This window comes from Mauremys reevesii, linkage group 1 (assembly GCF_016161935.1).
Source record: "Mauremys reevesii isolate NIE-2019 linkage group 1, ASM1616193v1, whole genome shotgun sequence".
Classification (NCBI taxonomy): Eukaryota; Metazoa; Chordata; order Testudines; family Geoemydidae; genus Mauremys; species Mauremys reevesii.
The window spans coordinates 251,393,850-251,408,849 of record NC_052623.1 but is presented as its reverse complement, the minus strand read 5'-3'; the positions used below and the strand labels follow the sequence as shown (position 1 = coordinate 251,408,849).

General features: G+C 41.9%; 1 protein-coding gene across 7 annotated transcripts in view; it reads left to right on the top strand.

Moving 5' to 3' along the window:
- Positions 1-15,000, top strand: part of WNK1 (WNK lysine deficient protein kinase 1) — a 182,090-nt gene that overhangs the window by 38,478 nt on the left and 128,612 nt on the right. The gene's annotated exons all lie outside the window — the stretch shown is intronic.

Sequence of the window (15,000 nt, the reverse complement as noted above, 5' to 3'; positions counted from 1 at the left end):
AGCCGCTTTACTTCTGAATGAGAGCGTCCACATGGGGGTTTAATGTGATTTAATTTGTGCATTGACTTCACACCTTTATTTGATTTGCTTGATTTTTACTTTCCTGCGGGTTCCTGTGGTGATAAATCCAAAGTGCAAAATAAGAGCATCCATATAGGGAGCTATTGAAGAATATTTCTCCTCAGCTGTGTTACTTCACTGTGATTGGTAACATCAGAATCCATGTAAGTGTTGTCCTTTAACAAGCTAATGGCATTATGGGGTTAGCTTTAAAATGAGCAGATCACAGTAGCTCTTTAAGACTTTATTGCAAGGAAGCACAAATGCTGCTTGGGGGGGAAAAAAACAAGAATAAAAATTACTGAAGTCTAACCAGTTTGTCATTCTCAGGTAGGTCAGATTCCTGAGGACTTTAGAGTGATTCCATAACAGGTCATGATGACATAATAGGGGCATATTTATCTCCATTACCACTCATGGGTAGAGGGCTGAAGATAATACTAAACTATATATGAATTGATTGTGAGAATTCTAAACATTCTTTAAGAGATTGGGTGGTTTGTACTACATTGAAGTTGCTGCTATTCTAGAGACGAGGGGAATTCTGTGTCTCCTGTTGTCTAGTTTCTAAAGTGTGCAAAAATATTTAAGGGTTTCACTTTTAGGTAGTCATAGCTAACTTATTAGAAAACCACATTCATCAATTTCTACAGAATTAAAGCTTTCATTTCAGAAAATTAAGCTTCCAGCCTTGGTGGTTGTGCAAATAACCTACAGATGTAAACTAATAAGCGATTCTTCCTGAGACTGCAGGTGGCTTTAGTGCAATGCTATTGCTTGTAATTCTGCATAGTAGTTCATTGAAACTGACACTTTCCCTATTCAGTGTTTTTTATAACCCTGTGGGCAGCAGTGAATTATCCATCTTGTTATAGCAGCATTTGTTTCGGGATGCTGCTTTGGTAAGTTGTGAATAGTGGCAGGCAGTAGTTTTTCAGAGGAAGACCACTCGGAGAGAGAAGCTAGGGAAGGGGGCATTCTTCGAGGGCCTCTGCCCATTCTCATTTATGGGATCTAGTGGTAAGCTGTGGAAATGTAAATCAAAGCTGTCTGCTGAGTGTGTGTGCAGTAGTGCTTGCGCTAAAATGACAGTCAGCTCAGTCTGTATAAGGGGGTGCACCCCCCACAACTGCCTCAGTGGTTTGCTGCTATAGCCAAGAGCTAAATGGAAGAACTACCCTTTATGTTCTTGAGCTAGTTAATCTATCGTCTTACTGTTAGTTTAGTTAATCATAGTATATTTAGAGTATTTTGGGCCACTTGGGTTATACCTAAGACTTTGCATCCTGAACCCTAAAAGGAGTTCAAAAGGTGATTAACCTGCTCAGCCATCTTTCGAGAGACAGACCACATATTTGGTGTCAATGTGCTTGGAACATGCTCATGTAGTGTCCCAGTGAAGAAATAGCTTCACCTTTACTCCCCAGATAAGGAAGGACAGATGGTTAAGACTGCAGGTGCTCTTGTCTTTGCTAAATCTTCACCTGGACCATTCTAGCATTCCTTCAGACTTTAAGGTCCTCCTCTTCGCCAAGGTCTTCGCTGCCATCTGTTAGGCCCAAGTTTGGCTTCCCCAAGGCAAACACTTACTGGGGATGAACCTCCTGTCTGGCACTGTCCAGCACCATAAGCACCATCAAAACAGACTGCTCTGGCACTGTAGACTTTCTCTACACTGCTGTACTCGATGCTGCCAGTGAGTATGCTTCCAGATTGCTTACCTGGAACAGGGTCATGAGAAGGAAGAAAGAGAGGAGCTTTCTGATTTGTGAAAGGAGTCCAAGGAGAAAAAGGAGACATTTTGTTCCTCTATCTACTGATGCACATCACTTACGGAGACATCTTACTGGTCTCAATGCTGTCCTTGGTACACTCCTCCTCTGTTTGAGGCCTTGGTGCAGTCATTTGGACATCTCCCTGGTGCACATATCTCCAGCACAGTCGCTTTCCTCTCATGAATAGGGGTCTTCTATCAAAGGTTTTGGCTACACACCTGTTTCCCGGCTCTGTGCAGCTGCATTCAGTGGTTTCAATTTGTTATATCCTTGAGACATAATATCCCTTTAGAACCAACTACACAATCTCTTGTGACTTGCTCCAGAGAGCCTAGCTGACTCCCTTGCCTAAAGTTCTAGCTGCCTGGAAGGAATTTATTCAGGGCCCATTCCAGTTGTTAATGGGGTCTTAAATTCAGGAGTCAATGAATGTTCTGCTCCAATGCTTTCAAAACTAGAGTGGTGCTGAGTTCACTACCAGTGACTAACATTGACATCAATACCCCCTACTGGTGCCCAAGGCAGCTCCATCAACGCCTACAGCTTTCCTGGCACTGGTCTCCTCTCAGGCACAGCACATCTGATTGCGCTCTTCGATGTAATGGAGAGGTAGACAAGACAGTATCATTCCATATTCTCCCAGGACTACTCAATCCAGCAGAGGACATTTGTGGCACATAGATGGCCTCTCTACCAGTATCAGAAAAGGCCAGTTGTGGTCACCAGTTCTTGTTGCATCACCACACAACTGATTCAGTATTCCAGAAATATAACTGCTCCCTCAGAGGAGAATAGACTGGATGCTGTTGGAACAAAAGTCTCTCTTCTTTAACTTTGAGCTTGAGTGGCAAATTCCTAATGTGTTATATCCAGGTACACCTATGCAGCCAAGTTTGATCACTGAGGGTAGAACATCAGCCAGACATGGTCTGAGGGGAGCTAATGACGCCTCAAACTCTGCTGCCAGAACTCTGGCCAGTGGCTTAGCTATAAGGAGATAGTCATGGCTTAGATAATTAGGCCATGTTCCAGATTGACACAAACTGGTAGAAGACCTCCCTTTTGACAATTCAGATTACTTTAGAGAGAAAACTGATGAGACTTGTGTGAGCATTAATACCAAAAGAGGAATAGGCCAATCTCTAGGGCTTTCCCAGTCCTAGCCAACATCCTACTGATAGAACGAAGTGGCTGCAGCAGTATAGGTACACACATCTTCAGCTGATCAGAGAACAGCTGTTCATATTGCTCTGTACCCAGGCTCCTTTCCCAAGAACAAAGGAGGATTCTTCATCTGAATCCAGAGGCGCTTCATCTGGTTGTGTGGTCTAAGTTCCCAGGACCACGTACGTTCAGAGGGTTAAAGCAGTGCTGTTCCTTGAAAGTTCACTTAGTTGCTATTTCTTCTGATCAGTTTTTGTTAAACAATCCTTTATTCTCTGACCCTGCAGCCTTTAGGTTTCTTATAGGGATGATGAATGCCTTTCTACTAGAGGACCTTCCCTAGCCTGGGTATTAAACCAAATTTTAATAATGTTGATGTGGCCCACACTGTGACTTCCTGTCTCAAGCTTCCTTAGAACACCTGTTTACCAAAACTTCATTTTTAATAGACAATATCTTTTGCTAAGAGTGTTAGTGAAAGTTCAGTGCCTTGATGGATAATCAACCTACAAAGTCATATTGAGACGGTTATCTTGAGCCCTCACCCTAGTTTTTTGCCTATATTGGTCTCAGATTTCCATTTGTTACAATATCTCCCTGTGTCTTCCCCAGACCCAGTGCTCACCTGGGGACTTCTGTTTAATTTTCTCAAATGTAAAAAGACCCTATGCTATTACCTGGACAAGGCTAATCCCTTAGGAAAAGTCTGACAGATTTGTTGCCTACAGGGCAAGGTATAAGGAAGAACCTATTTAAATACTTTCCCACTGGCTGAAAGAGAGATTTCAGCATTGCCATACTTGAGCAACAGCTGCCTTTGTAGCTTGTCTGAAATGGATCCCTGTTGTAGAGATTATAGTGCTGAAACATGAAGTTTGTTCATACTTTCACTAAGCATTATTTTTTAGACTTGACATTCCACTCCAATGCTTGATATATTAAAGTGATAATACGGTCTAATTTTTTTGTCTAGAACTCCTTGTCCACCATACTCAAGGGGGGGTTCTACTTGCTAATCTCCATAACTGGTAATACACAGAACTCCTCAAAGAGGGATTATTTAGTAGTAATTGCTCTTTGAGTGTCATCTGTGCATTTGCACTATCCACCTGCCTTAACTTCTGCCTTGGAGTTGTTTGTATTTCTGGACTCTGTGGCCTAGGGAGAAGGAACCCCGGTGGTTGGGGAAGAGCAGTGTGTGAGTGCACTCCCTTTATATAGCCAGAGTTTGATATCTTCCTAGTATGAGTGCCTCTGCACTCCACAGTGCATTCGGCTTTGTTATACGGTTCTGCCTCTGGATTCTATAGGTGCTAGATCCCATAATTGTGAATGCATACAGAGGCAGCTTTCTGAGAACAATAATTGCTAGTAAGTAAACAACTTTTTTCTTTTAGTTGCACCTGCAGAAGGGCTCTAGAGAGGGGAGAAAGATTGGGACCACCTTCTTTCCAACCGCTATAGAGGAGCACTTCAAATTTGAAGGTCTTTCTTCTTATAATTAATTAGTGTAAGATGGTTTCTGGGGCAGCACAATTTTTATGGCAGAGGGGTTGGGTTTCTCTGTGCCTTAAGGTCTTGCTGGTTCCTCTGCCCTCTTGTTTCATATAATGCCTTGGGCCAGTAGGTTTTTCTTTCAGCTATATTGTTCATATAGTACCCACTTTTGAGCCAAGCGAGAGATGTATTGAACGTTGCTATACTTGAGCAACAACTGGCTCCGTAGCTTGTTTGAGCCAAGCAATTTTCAGTTCTTCTGGTGATGGAACAGTGTATGCTGCAGCCATCAGTTTTCATAGGCCACCATGTAGCTCAACGGGTCAGGCTGTGTTCTGAACCCAGAGACCTACACTCTGGCCATTCCTGATCTAGTAGTGGCTTCTTCAGTAATACAGTTGTCTCTTCCATCCCTGTCCCCAAACTTTGTAATGGTCAATATTAAAATAAAATGTCAGTTCTTGAACTCTGTCAGCTTAGATAACTTTTTTTTTTTAGCAATGTACTTTTGATTTTACTTTCCAAATATGCTAGTGGAACCACAAAGCTGTTGGAGCCCCTCATTTCCACGGAGACCAGGGTCTGAGGAGATAACGCCCCTGGGATGCATGGTTTCACTTGTCTGGGCTCCCAAAGGAGGTACAATTCACCATAAAGGATCTTCTCTTTGAAAGGCCAAAATTATTCACAGGTAAGACAGATGAGTCCCTTCACACACTGAAAGACAGAGCGACACTTTGGTTTTTAGGCATCTACACATCTGCACAAAAACAAAAGCAAGGCAGATATTAACCAGCACAATGGTCAAGACAGCGCCTTACACTGAGCCACAGAGGCACTACAACACCCAGCGTCAGAGGCAAAGACCCACAAAATGTAGGCCACTCCCAACTGAACCTTGTACGTCGCAACAACGTCTCTCAAAACGTCAAATTTGAGGGTTTGGTTGTGGGTGCGAGAGACTTCCCTCAATTCCAGGTGCTTCCTGACCATTCTGACCTGCAATTGGGTGTGGTAGAACCAGTATTGGTACAGCACAGAGGGAAGGACTTTTGTTCCCATTATTTCTTAACTCAGAAAGAGAGGCGGTTGGAGGTGCATTCTCTACTTAAGAAACCTCAACAAGTTCATCAAAACACAATGGTTCAGGACTTTAGCAACAATAATCCCTGCACTGAAACCAGCGGACTGGTTTTCAGCCCTCAACCTTCAAGACTCATACTTTCACATCACCATACAGCCATCACAACCCTAAAACACAGTCTGAGCAAGCCCCTCAACATACTGTGGAAAGTTAGACTTGCTACAATGGTGGACTCCATCTGAACAAAATCAGAGTACAGGGCAGGTGGTCTTCTCTGGAGTCAGTGCAGCACATAAACATAGTGGAACTGCAAGCAGTTTGCAATGCATTTTCACACTTTCTGCCCATGATCAGAAACAAAACCATACAGATCCTAACAAAATTGCTTGCCTATTTTAGGTAAACAGGGAGGAGTGAGGTCACGTTCTCTCTGCACTGAGGCATTAAGACCTTGGAACTAGTACATTCATCACAGCATCACCATATCAGCTTCCTATTTCCTGAATTATCAGAACATCACAGCGGACATGTTGAGCAGAAAGTTCTCCCATGATCATGAATGGGAAATAAAAACCTTGGTGATACAGGACCTATTCTGACAATGGAGCTTCCCACCCAGAGATCTATATGCCACAAGTCAGAACAGCAAATGTCCAACAATTCCCTCAAGAGTGGGATTGAGGCCAGGATCCATGGGTGAGACCTTCCTCCTCAGATTGGACGCATCTCTCCTTCCTAACCTCTTGTTGTCCAGTATCCTACAGAAGACCAAAACCAACCAATCCAGGGTCATCTTGGTAGCCCCCACATGGCCCAGACAAATTTGGCTCCCATACCTGCAGCAGATGTCTGCATGCATACCATGTGTTTGCCTCTTTCTTCCAAATATCCTGTCACAAGATGCAGGCCAGATCTTGCACCTGAACCTGGAGATACTCCATCTGAGGGCATGGCTCCTTCATGATTCCAAGGTGAGGAGATGACCTACTCAGAAGATGTGAAGGATATCTTGTTAAATAGTAGGCAGTTGACCACATGCTCTACTTACCTCCACAAATGGAAGAGATTCCACACATGGTACCAGAACAAACAAATTGGAGCCACCATTTCCACTCTACCACTAGTTCTGGACTATATACTGGAACTAAAAAAAATTCAAGTCTTTCATTGAGCTCAATTAGAGTACATTTTGTAGCTATCACAACCTTCCATCATAAAGTAGATGGCTCTTCAGTCTTCACCCATCCAATTACAAAACAATTATTACAAATAATATCCTGATTAGAGTCCCAGTGCTTCCATGGAATCTTAACTTGGTGCTTCATTCTCTTACCAGACTTCCATTCAAACCCTTTGCTACATGTTCACTATTACATCAATGAATGTGGCCTTCCTTGTCACCATCACAACCACAAGACGCATGGGAGAACCTAGGATTCTCATGGAATACCCCCTGTACATGATCTCCTTCAAGAACAAAGTCACTTTAAGACCACATCCTAAATTTCTACCTAAAGTATACTTAGTTCCACCTCAGCCAACCCATCCATCTTCCTGCCGTCTTCCCTATACCGGCAAGAAGCAGCACTCCATACTCTGGATGTCAGAAGGGCACTAGTTTTTTATCTTTAACGAACTAAACCATTAGGAAGTCACCAAAGCTGTTCCTCTCTACTAAGGAGCGTTCTAAAGGAGAAGCCATATGCAAGCAGAGACTCTCCAAATGGATTTCAAAGTGCATTCACCTTTGCTACCGTTAACACAAACTACAACCCCCACCGGGGATTAGAACACGTTCCACCAGGTTGCTCTCCAAGTCGGTAGCCTTCCTAAATAAAATACCTAGTATGGACTTATGTAAAGCAACCAATTGGCCATCAGCCCACATGTTCATTCAGCACTATGCAATCGAGCAAGACTTGACATCGAACACTTTGAGGCTTCATGGTCCTGTCATTGATCACAGATCCATCTCTGAGGCCCCTCCCTTCCATTGAGGGTGGGGGCACTGCTCTACAATTACCTGAAGTGGAGGACCCACAGGGACATCACTTGGAGAAAAAGACCTTGTATAGTAACTGAGGTTCCTCGATGTTTCCCAGTGGATGAACTACTACCTACTCTCCTCCCCTCTAGTTTGGAGTTATCAGAAGGTCCTCTGTGGTAGAGAAGGAAAGGCGGGTGTGGGGGTGGAGGTTGGTCACACAGTGATAGTTAATCCCCATTGACGGCGCGAGATGGGGAGAGCGCATGTGTGGCCCAACTGGGTGCTGCTGTAGAAATTCTCTGACAGAGGCGCAGGGGTGCAGTTACTTGAAGTGGAACACCACCAGGGACGCACATCTTGAAGAACCTCACTTACTGCACAAGGTGATAACCTTCTCTTCCTTATCTACCTATACATAGTGTATTAGGTGGTGATTGCTTCTGTGCAGGGACTTTGATTACTTTTTAGAAAAATATTGATTCAAATCTTGTGTGTACATATATAGAATTCCTGCAGCAGTACGTCAATGTGCACAAGACCAAAGATCCGATGATTTCACAGAAAGCTTTAGATTAGCTCTGTTTTGAGCTATTACCATGTCAGTGTTGTGTAATGATTTTAGGGTGCAGGAGGAGGAACAGTTCTTTAAAGGGATCAACCTGGGAACTGCTGGACAATTGGAAAAATCCCAAGTGCTGGAAAAACTAAACTCTGAAAGTCAATACATACTGCTGTAATTAACATTTTATTTATTGGGAAAAACGGAAAAGTCAATACCTCGTATGGTGAACTACTGGAGTACTGTTGTAGGAGTAGGTATTTTTGTTTGATCATAAACTTGGACAGTTATCTGAATCAATTACGTAGGTTATCAAAAGTGAAGACCAAAAATTTAGAAGCAGTATTTGAGTGAGAGGAGGTTGCAAGGAGGGATGTGGTGTGAGGCTGACTAAGTTGGCCCAGTGCAGGGTGTCTCCTTTTAAATCAGTCTTACCAAAGATTGTGCTCATAGATGGCATGTTGCCAGGGAGCCTTCCAACAGGCAGTCTTTTGGAGGAGAAATGGAACACAAGTGGCTGACTGTAACAAATTCCAAGATAAGAACTATGTATAAGATTTCGACTTAATTCAGAACTTGCTCCTTTGGCATTCCATGAATATAGCAGCTCACAGGAGCTTGGTCTCTAGCTGTCTATGTGAAGGCCCATTTGGGGTGCAGTTTGTCATGGGGGGGGGGGGATAACCTAGTCATATGTGAAAGGTGTATATAAAGAGTTGGACCCTAAGTCTAGGCCCTCCCTTGACTTTGTGAAATGAGATGAATGAATAAGGGTTTAAAAAAAGACATTAATGTGAACACTCTTTTTTTGTCCTGCTTTGTTCTCTCTATACTAGAACTTTCTCCTAGGCAATTGCTTTTTTCCTGCCAGTCCCCTGTGTTCACAGCATTGTGTACAGGTGTCGTAAACACCTGATTGTTTCGTTGTTACAAGCAAGTAGGCAGAAAACTGGTAACAATGAAAAATTATTTGTAAGTGCTTCTATTGTCTAAGAATTTCGCTGTCCGTGATCCTGTTCACTGCTTCTGTGTTTGCTCTTTGCTCTACCAAAAACAATGTGGCTGCAATATGTAGCTCTGTTTGAATAGATGTAAGTCAGATGTAAACCAAGGTAGGCTTTACTGTAAGTGTAAACAATCACTTTCGTGTTAGAAGACTTACTATGCTGTTTTAGTATTGACTATTACAAAAAGGGAAATACTGAACTCTGCCCCTGCCCAACCCTGAGCCTCTCCAAGTTATGTACTCAGAAGAAAGGTTACAGAGAGACTCTGAAATGTGGATTTTCCAGACTGAATGAACTGTTCAGTTGATTCATAATGTGGCCCAGCCACTGTAGTATTTCATAATTTAAAAGGTAGTGGTAACATGCACATATTGGTTAAATGATATATTTAGCCAACCCCCTTTCCTTTCTATTTGGGATCTCCGATGTATTAACTGTCCCTAAAAACAGGAAAGCCAAATAAAAACATATCAAGACCCAGCTGTAAATGTTCACTGGATGTGTTCATACTTTGAGCTGCCAAGAAGCAAGTATTTTTTATGAGAACTTAAGCTACTCCATTATCTGTCTGTGCTTCATATAAGGTACCTTAAAGATGGGGGAGGGTGATGGCTGTTTCAGTTAGTGTTTTCTCTTTATGAACAAAATGCAAGAGGGAAGGGGGTTGGAGAGGCTATATCTTGCTTGGTATGGCTGACTAAAGTGGGTCTTGTAAATGTTTACCGGTTATTGCACAACGTACAACAGTGCTGATAGAGACATCTGTCTCTCAACTGAAAGAAATTTCAGTGGAAAATACATGGATAAATAGCATCTGCCAAGAAAAAAAATTTGAATGGTACTGAGCTGAACAATTGTTTCTCTTGCTGCCTGTCTCTGTTCCAGGACCCTGGCTCTACAGAAGTTCATCACGTGCTGGGTAGCCTTGCTTTTTTGTTGTTCTGCCTTGTCAAAACAATTTAATGTAGGTGGAAAGGAATGAATGAAATGAACAGTGTGGGCTTGATGCATCTGCTCTAGTTAGTTCTGAAGGCAACCCTGTGGTTGGGATATGACACTGAGTCCTTGGGGGGGTAGATATCAATTCAGGAAGAACAATGCTGTCCATTTTATGCAACACTAAAAATATACAGGCTGTCAAACCCTTCTCAATTTCACTTCCTAAAATGGATTTAACTGCTTATTTGCCTTGCCGATGTACTCCAATGGCTTGAAGATACCAAATGATTGCATTATTTCTTGTAAATTCTAGGTTTTGATGTTTGCTTTATTCTATCCTAAGGCTTCTTAGCTGTTTTTACTCAAGTAAGTTTTCCATTTAAATGAATGAGCCATTTTTCCCCACTCAAAGGCTGCTTATAGTGACAGTAGCATGGGTTTCTGTTAACTCATTGAAGTGAAGGATGCCAAGTTCTAGTCCTTTCTGCTGTTCATAGTTTCTCCTTTCACTAAAATTGGATCTACACTGCTGAACTGAGTGCAAACACCTCTCAGTTGCTTCCTCGTGTGTGTGGGTTTTTTAGTGTTCTGGGTGCTTGACTTTGTTCCTTTACTTACCCTACTTGCGGTTTGTTAATGTTAACCTGCTGGCTTTTGAACATCTAGTTGGAATACCTGGAATTGCTAGTGACTCAGAGCAGTAGGTATGTGCTGAAATGATCACTTTAGATACCTATTCAGATTTACAAAAATGCTAAATAGGGCTCCTGTCCATATAATTCAGGCACCCTTGAAATCACTTAACCCAATGCAGGAATTTATCTTAAACAACCTGTCACAAACAATCCCCTCTTCTCCCTCAATTTCCCACTCTTAATTACAATTCCTCCCATTTCAAATTTTGGGAGATAAAAGATAAGCTTTGTAACGTGTTGACAGTCATCAGATATGTGGAACCTGACATTTTCCATTTTTGGTAGATGCATTTTAGATAGGTAGAATTAGGGTAATGATTCTTCTGTAGCATAGCAGATCTTAAGGTGGCCATCCTGCAGCAAAAAAACTTCAGGACCAGCCTCCAACGAGAAACTGCTGAGCTTCAGTTCATCTGCAAATTTGACACCATCAGCTCAGGATTAAACAAATACTGTGAATGGCTTGCCAACTACAAAGCCAGTTTCTCCTCCCTTAGTTTTCATACCTCAGCTGCTAGAAGAGGGCCTCATCCTCCCTGATTGAATTAACCTCATTAGCTCTAGCCTGCTTATTGCTTGCATATATATACCTGCCCCTGGAGATTTCCATTACATGCATCCGACGAAGTGGGTAATTGCCCACGAAAGCTCATGCTCCAAAAGATCTGTTAGTCTATAAGGTGCCACAGGACTCTTTGCTGCTTCTGTAGCATAGGTTCTCAACCTGGAGATGGTAACAACCCCACCCTTCCCATATTGTTAAAAGGGAGGGCATTCTAGCTCCATCTTGGCTAAATGGCAGGGGGAGGAGTCCTGATATAGAAAAGGTTGAGAACCACTGTCTTAGAGAAATTTCTTGTATGTCAATATTAGTGACTTCTGTTTTGTAATTCTTTCATCTTGCCACTTTTCTTCATAGCTTTTTCATGCCAAATTGTACCTCTCTAACACGGTTGGCCACATAGGGGGGTGGGGTAGGTGGATTATTTCATGGATTCAATAAAGGTGTCCAATTGCAGCAACAGTGGCTATTAAGACTGTTGCTTTTCCAGTAAAGTGATATATTTGTACAAGGAAGACTAGGGACCTTAAGATAGAGGCTGTCAGGTTTTCACATACTCAGCCCTGGTCTACACTACAAACAAATGTCTGTCTGCCTCACTCGGGTGTGGAAAATCCACCCCCCTGAACAATATAGTTATAGCAACCTAACCACTGATGTGTAGACAGTGATATGTTAACAGGAGGGCTTCTCCTATTGACATAGTTGCAACCTGCTGGGGAGGTGAAGTACCTATACTGATGTTAGAAGCTCTCCCATTGGTGTAGGTAGTGTCTTCACTAAGCACTACAGTGGTACAGCTGCACTGGTGCAGCTGCACTGCTGTAAATGTAGACAAGCCCTCAGACAGCTCAGTTTAAGCAGAAGAGTGCTGAAAGGTGAATATGCGATGGGAGTTGCTGTAGCCCATCTTCACACACACACACACAAAGAAGTCTTACTATAGAACTAATAGGCTTTAGGCTAATATTAAACTTGTGCCAGTTGTTATAGCATTAGGGGACTCATTTTTCAAATACGAAGTTATGCACAACTAAATGCAGTTTGTTGCTTGTGTGAATGACCAGTTTGGTGCATAACTAATCCTCTGTGTGCAAATACATGGTTTGGTAATATTTGCATGTGCACAAACTAAGCACATAATTGTGCATGTGTTCTTGAAAAATTAAATTCTAAATATCAACGTTTCTTCTATACGCCTGCATGGATATGTCTTAACATTGAGGGGAATCTTAAGGCTTGTAGCAGTTATGGGTGTGATTATGGAGAGTGGAAGGGAAACTAAGGTGACTAAGGCCAGGTCTATGCTACAGAGTTACCTCAGTATAACTGCGTCACTCTGAGGTGTGAAAAATCCACGCCCTTGAGTGATGCAATTATACTGACCTAGCCTTCAGTGTAGACAGCACTATGTCAGCAGGAGGGCTTTTCCTGTTAACATAGCTACTGTCTCTCACAGAGGTGAATTAGTTTGTGTCCGTGTAGTAGGGTCTTTACTGAAGTGCTACTAGCTGTGCCACTGCAGCATTTTAAATGTAGACCTGCCGTAGCATAGTAGTGAGGTAAAGTTGGTACTTGCTGGTGGTTCAATGGACAAGTGGTGTCTGCTCCCTTTGCCCTTCCCCCATAGGTCTTCAAAATTAATATTACATTAGAGTACTGCAACAGCAAAAATTAAACCTCCCCCCCCCCACTACTTACTTACCCCAGCTTGAAACTTGCTGGCATGCATTAAGTGTGCAAACTTGTCCCAAACTATTAGGGAGCGTGACTTCTAAAGCAGATGCTGAATTACTCACTTCACTGCTTTTGCCAGGACTTTCTGCCAGTGCTCAGTGTTGAGTGTCTGTCTTCAGCACAACAGTTACATCTGTAGGGATGTGACATCAGCATTGATGTGCCCAGTGAGGACAAAATGGCTCAACATGTGCCTGCCCATTATGAGTATGTATGTGGCCAGAAGCAACACTAGTTAAATTCCGTTTTGAGCTTTGGTGGTAGTATTGCAATGATGTGAGGAAGTTGAATCATCTGAGTTTGAGATTAGATGTTGGGTAGTTACAATGTGAGAGCTTAATGTAACAGTTATGGTCTAAAACTGATTTTTAGCAAAGTTTGTGGTACGTCACTTTAGGTAGCATAAAGTTTCTTTGTAAAAATGCATTCTCATGAACATTATAAGCCTAGAAAACCATAGCATTCGGAATGCTTTTAGCCAATTTTAAGAGAAACTTAAGACAGTAGTAGAGAGAAATAAGATTATTTCCTGGCAATAATTGTTTATAATAAACTTAAAAGCTTGATAGACTGTTACAATAATAAAAGCTGGTCTAAAATACAGTCTAAATATTTCTTTCTTGGTTTTTGGACAATCTGCAAACTAAACTAGTTTCAGTATGTGAATATTTATTGTGTAGTATCAATGTGTGTGTGTGTGTGTGTGTAATATATAATGGAGTCAAGGCCATGGAGCAGTGGCCAGGAATATGATACACCCGACATTGAGAGCAGAGTGTCTCATATTGGAGGTTTTCTGTGTTGGCCCAAATATTGAGGGCTTCTGCCAGGAAGCATATGTATACGATGCAGTTCTGCTGATACACAGATATGCAGATTGTGTGTTTAAAAATATGGTGCATTGCTTTTACTGTCATTCATTCATATTGTAGAAACAAGTGCTATTTAACCTTTAACTGGTCCTTACCTGGAGCCTTTACTATCTTTCTTATTTCTGGGGGACAGAAAGGTCTTAGTCTCACAGTCAGACTGCAAAATTAAATCTACACTTGAGACATACAGTGACACAAGACCTATAAACATATAATCTTACTGCATATGTGTCTTTGACAAGTGTATGTTCTGTTTTTACTTGGAAAGTAACAAATTGGTATGCATTCATTCCTGAAATGGGAAGAATTAGTAATATTGAATGTTAAGTTACCTATAAGCCAAATAGCTTGTCATATGACCCTTCAGTCATATCACTTCATTCTTTTGTTTTAGGATAATGCTCAAACAGGATTATAAAATATAGTGGTAATTCAGTATTTGAGATACATGTTTTAAAGTAGGCCATTGTGGTTGAGTAGTTTTACAAAGTAGGTAATGATGAGCTGTATGTATAACTTATAGTTGAGTTCTGAAGACCTTTAAGAGTGCTTGATTTTTTTTCTTCATTTTCATCTGGAAAATCTTTACACTTCTTGCACTTGTCTTTAAATTATAGTGTTCCAGCTGGAAAATAGCCCAAGTTCCTCCATAACTATGGCTATGTCTACACTACAAATTAATTTGTTCACACCCCTGAGTGAGGTAAATTTATACCAATCTTCGGGTCTTCCTAATACTACTCAGATGCAGGTGAAGTCACATTTAGGGAATGTCTATATAACATTTTGGAGCAAGCTTCCCAGCCCAAGTTGACAGATTCAGGCTATCAGGGCTTGGATTAGTCCTCTAAAAGTAGCTGTAGAAACAGTGCTTTGAAGTTGCGGCTCGGACTCTGAAGACCGACCTTCCTCTGTAGGCTTCAGAGCCTGAGCTGCAACTTCAAAGTACTGTAGTGAATCTATCCTCTTGAGAGCTGGCAGCTAGGCTGATGGAAGAATTCTTCCAGCAACATAGCAGTGTCTGTAATGGGGCTTATGTTGGCTTATGTTTTCTCACCCAAG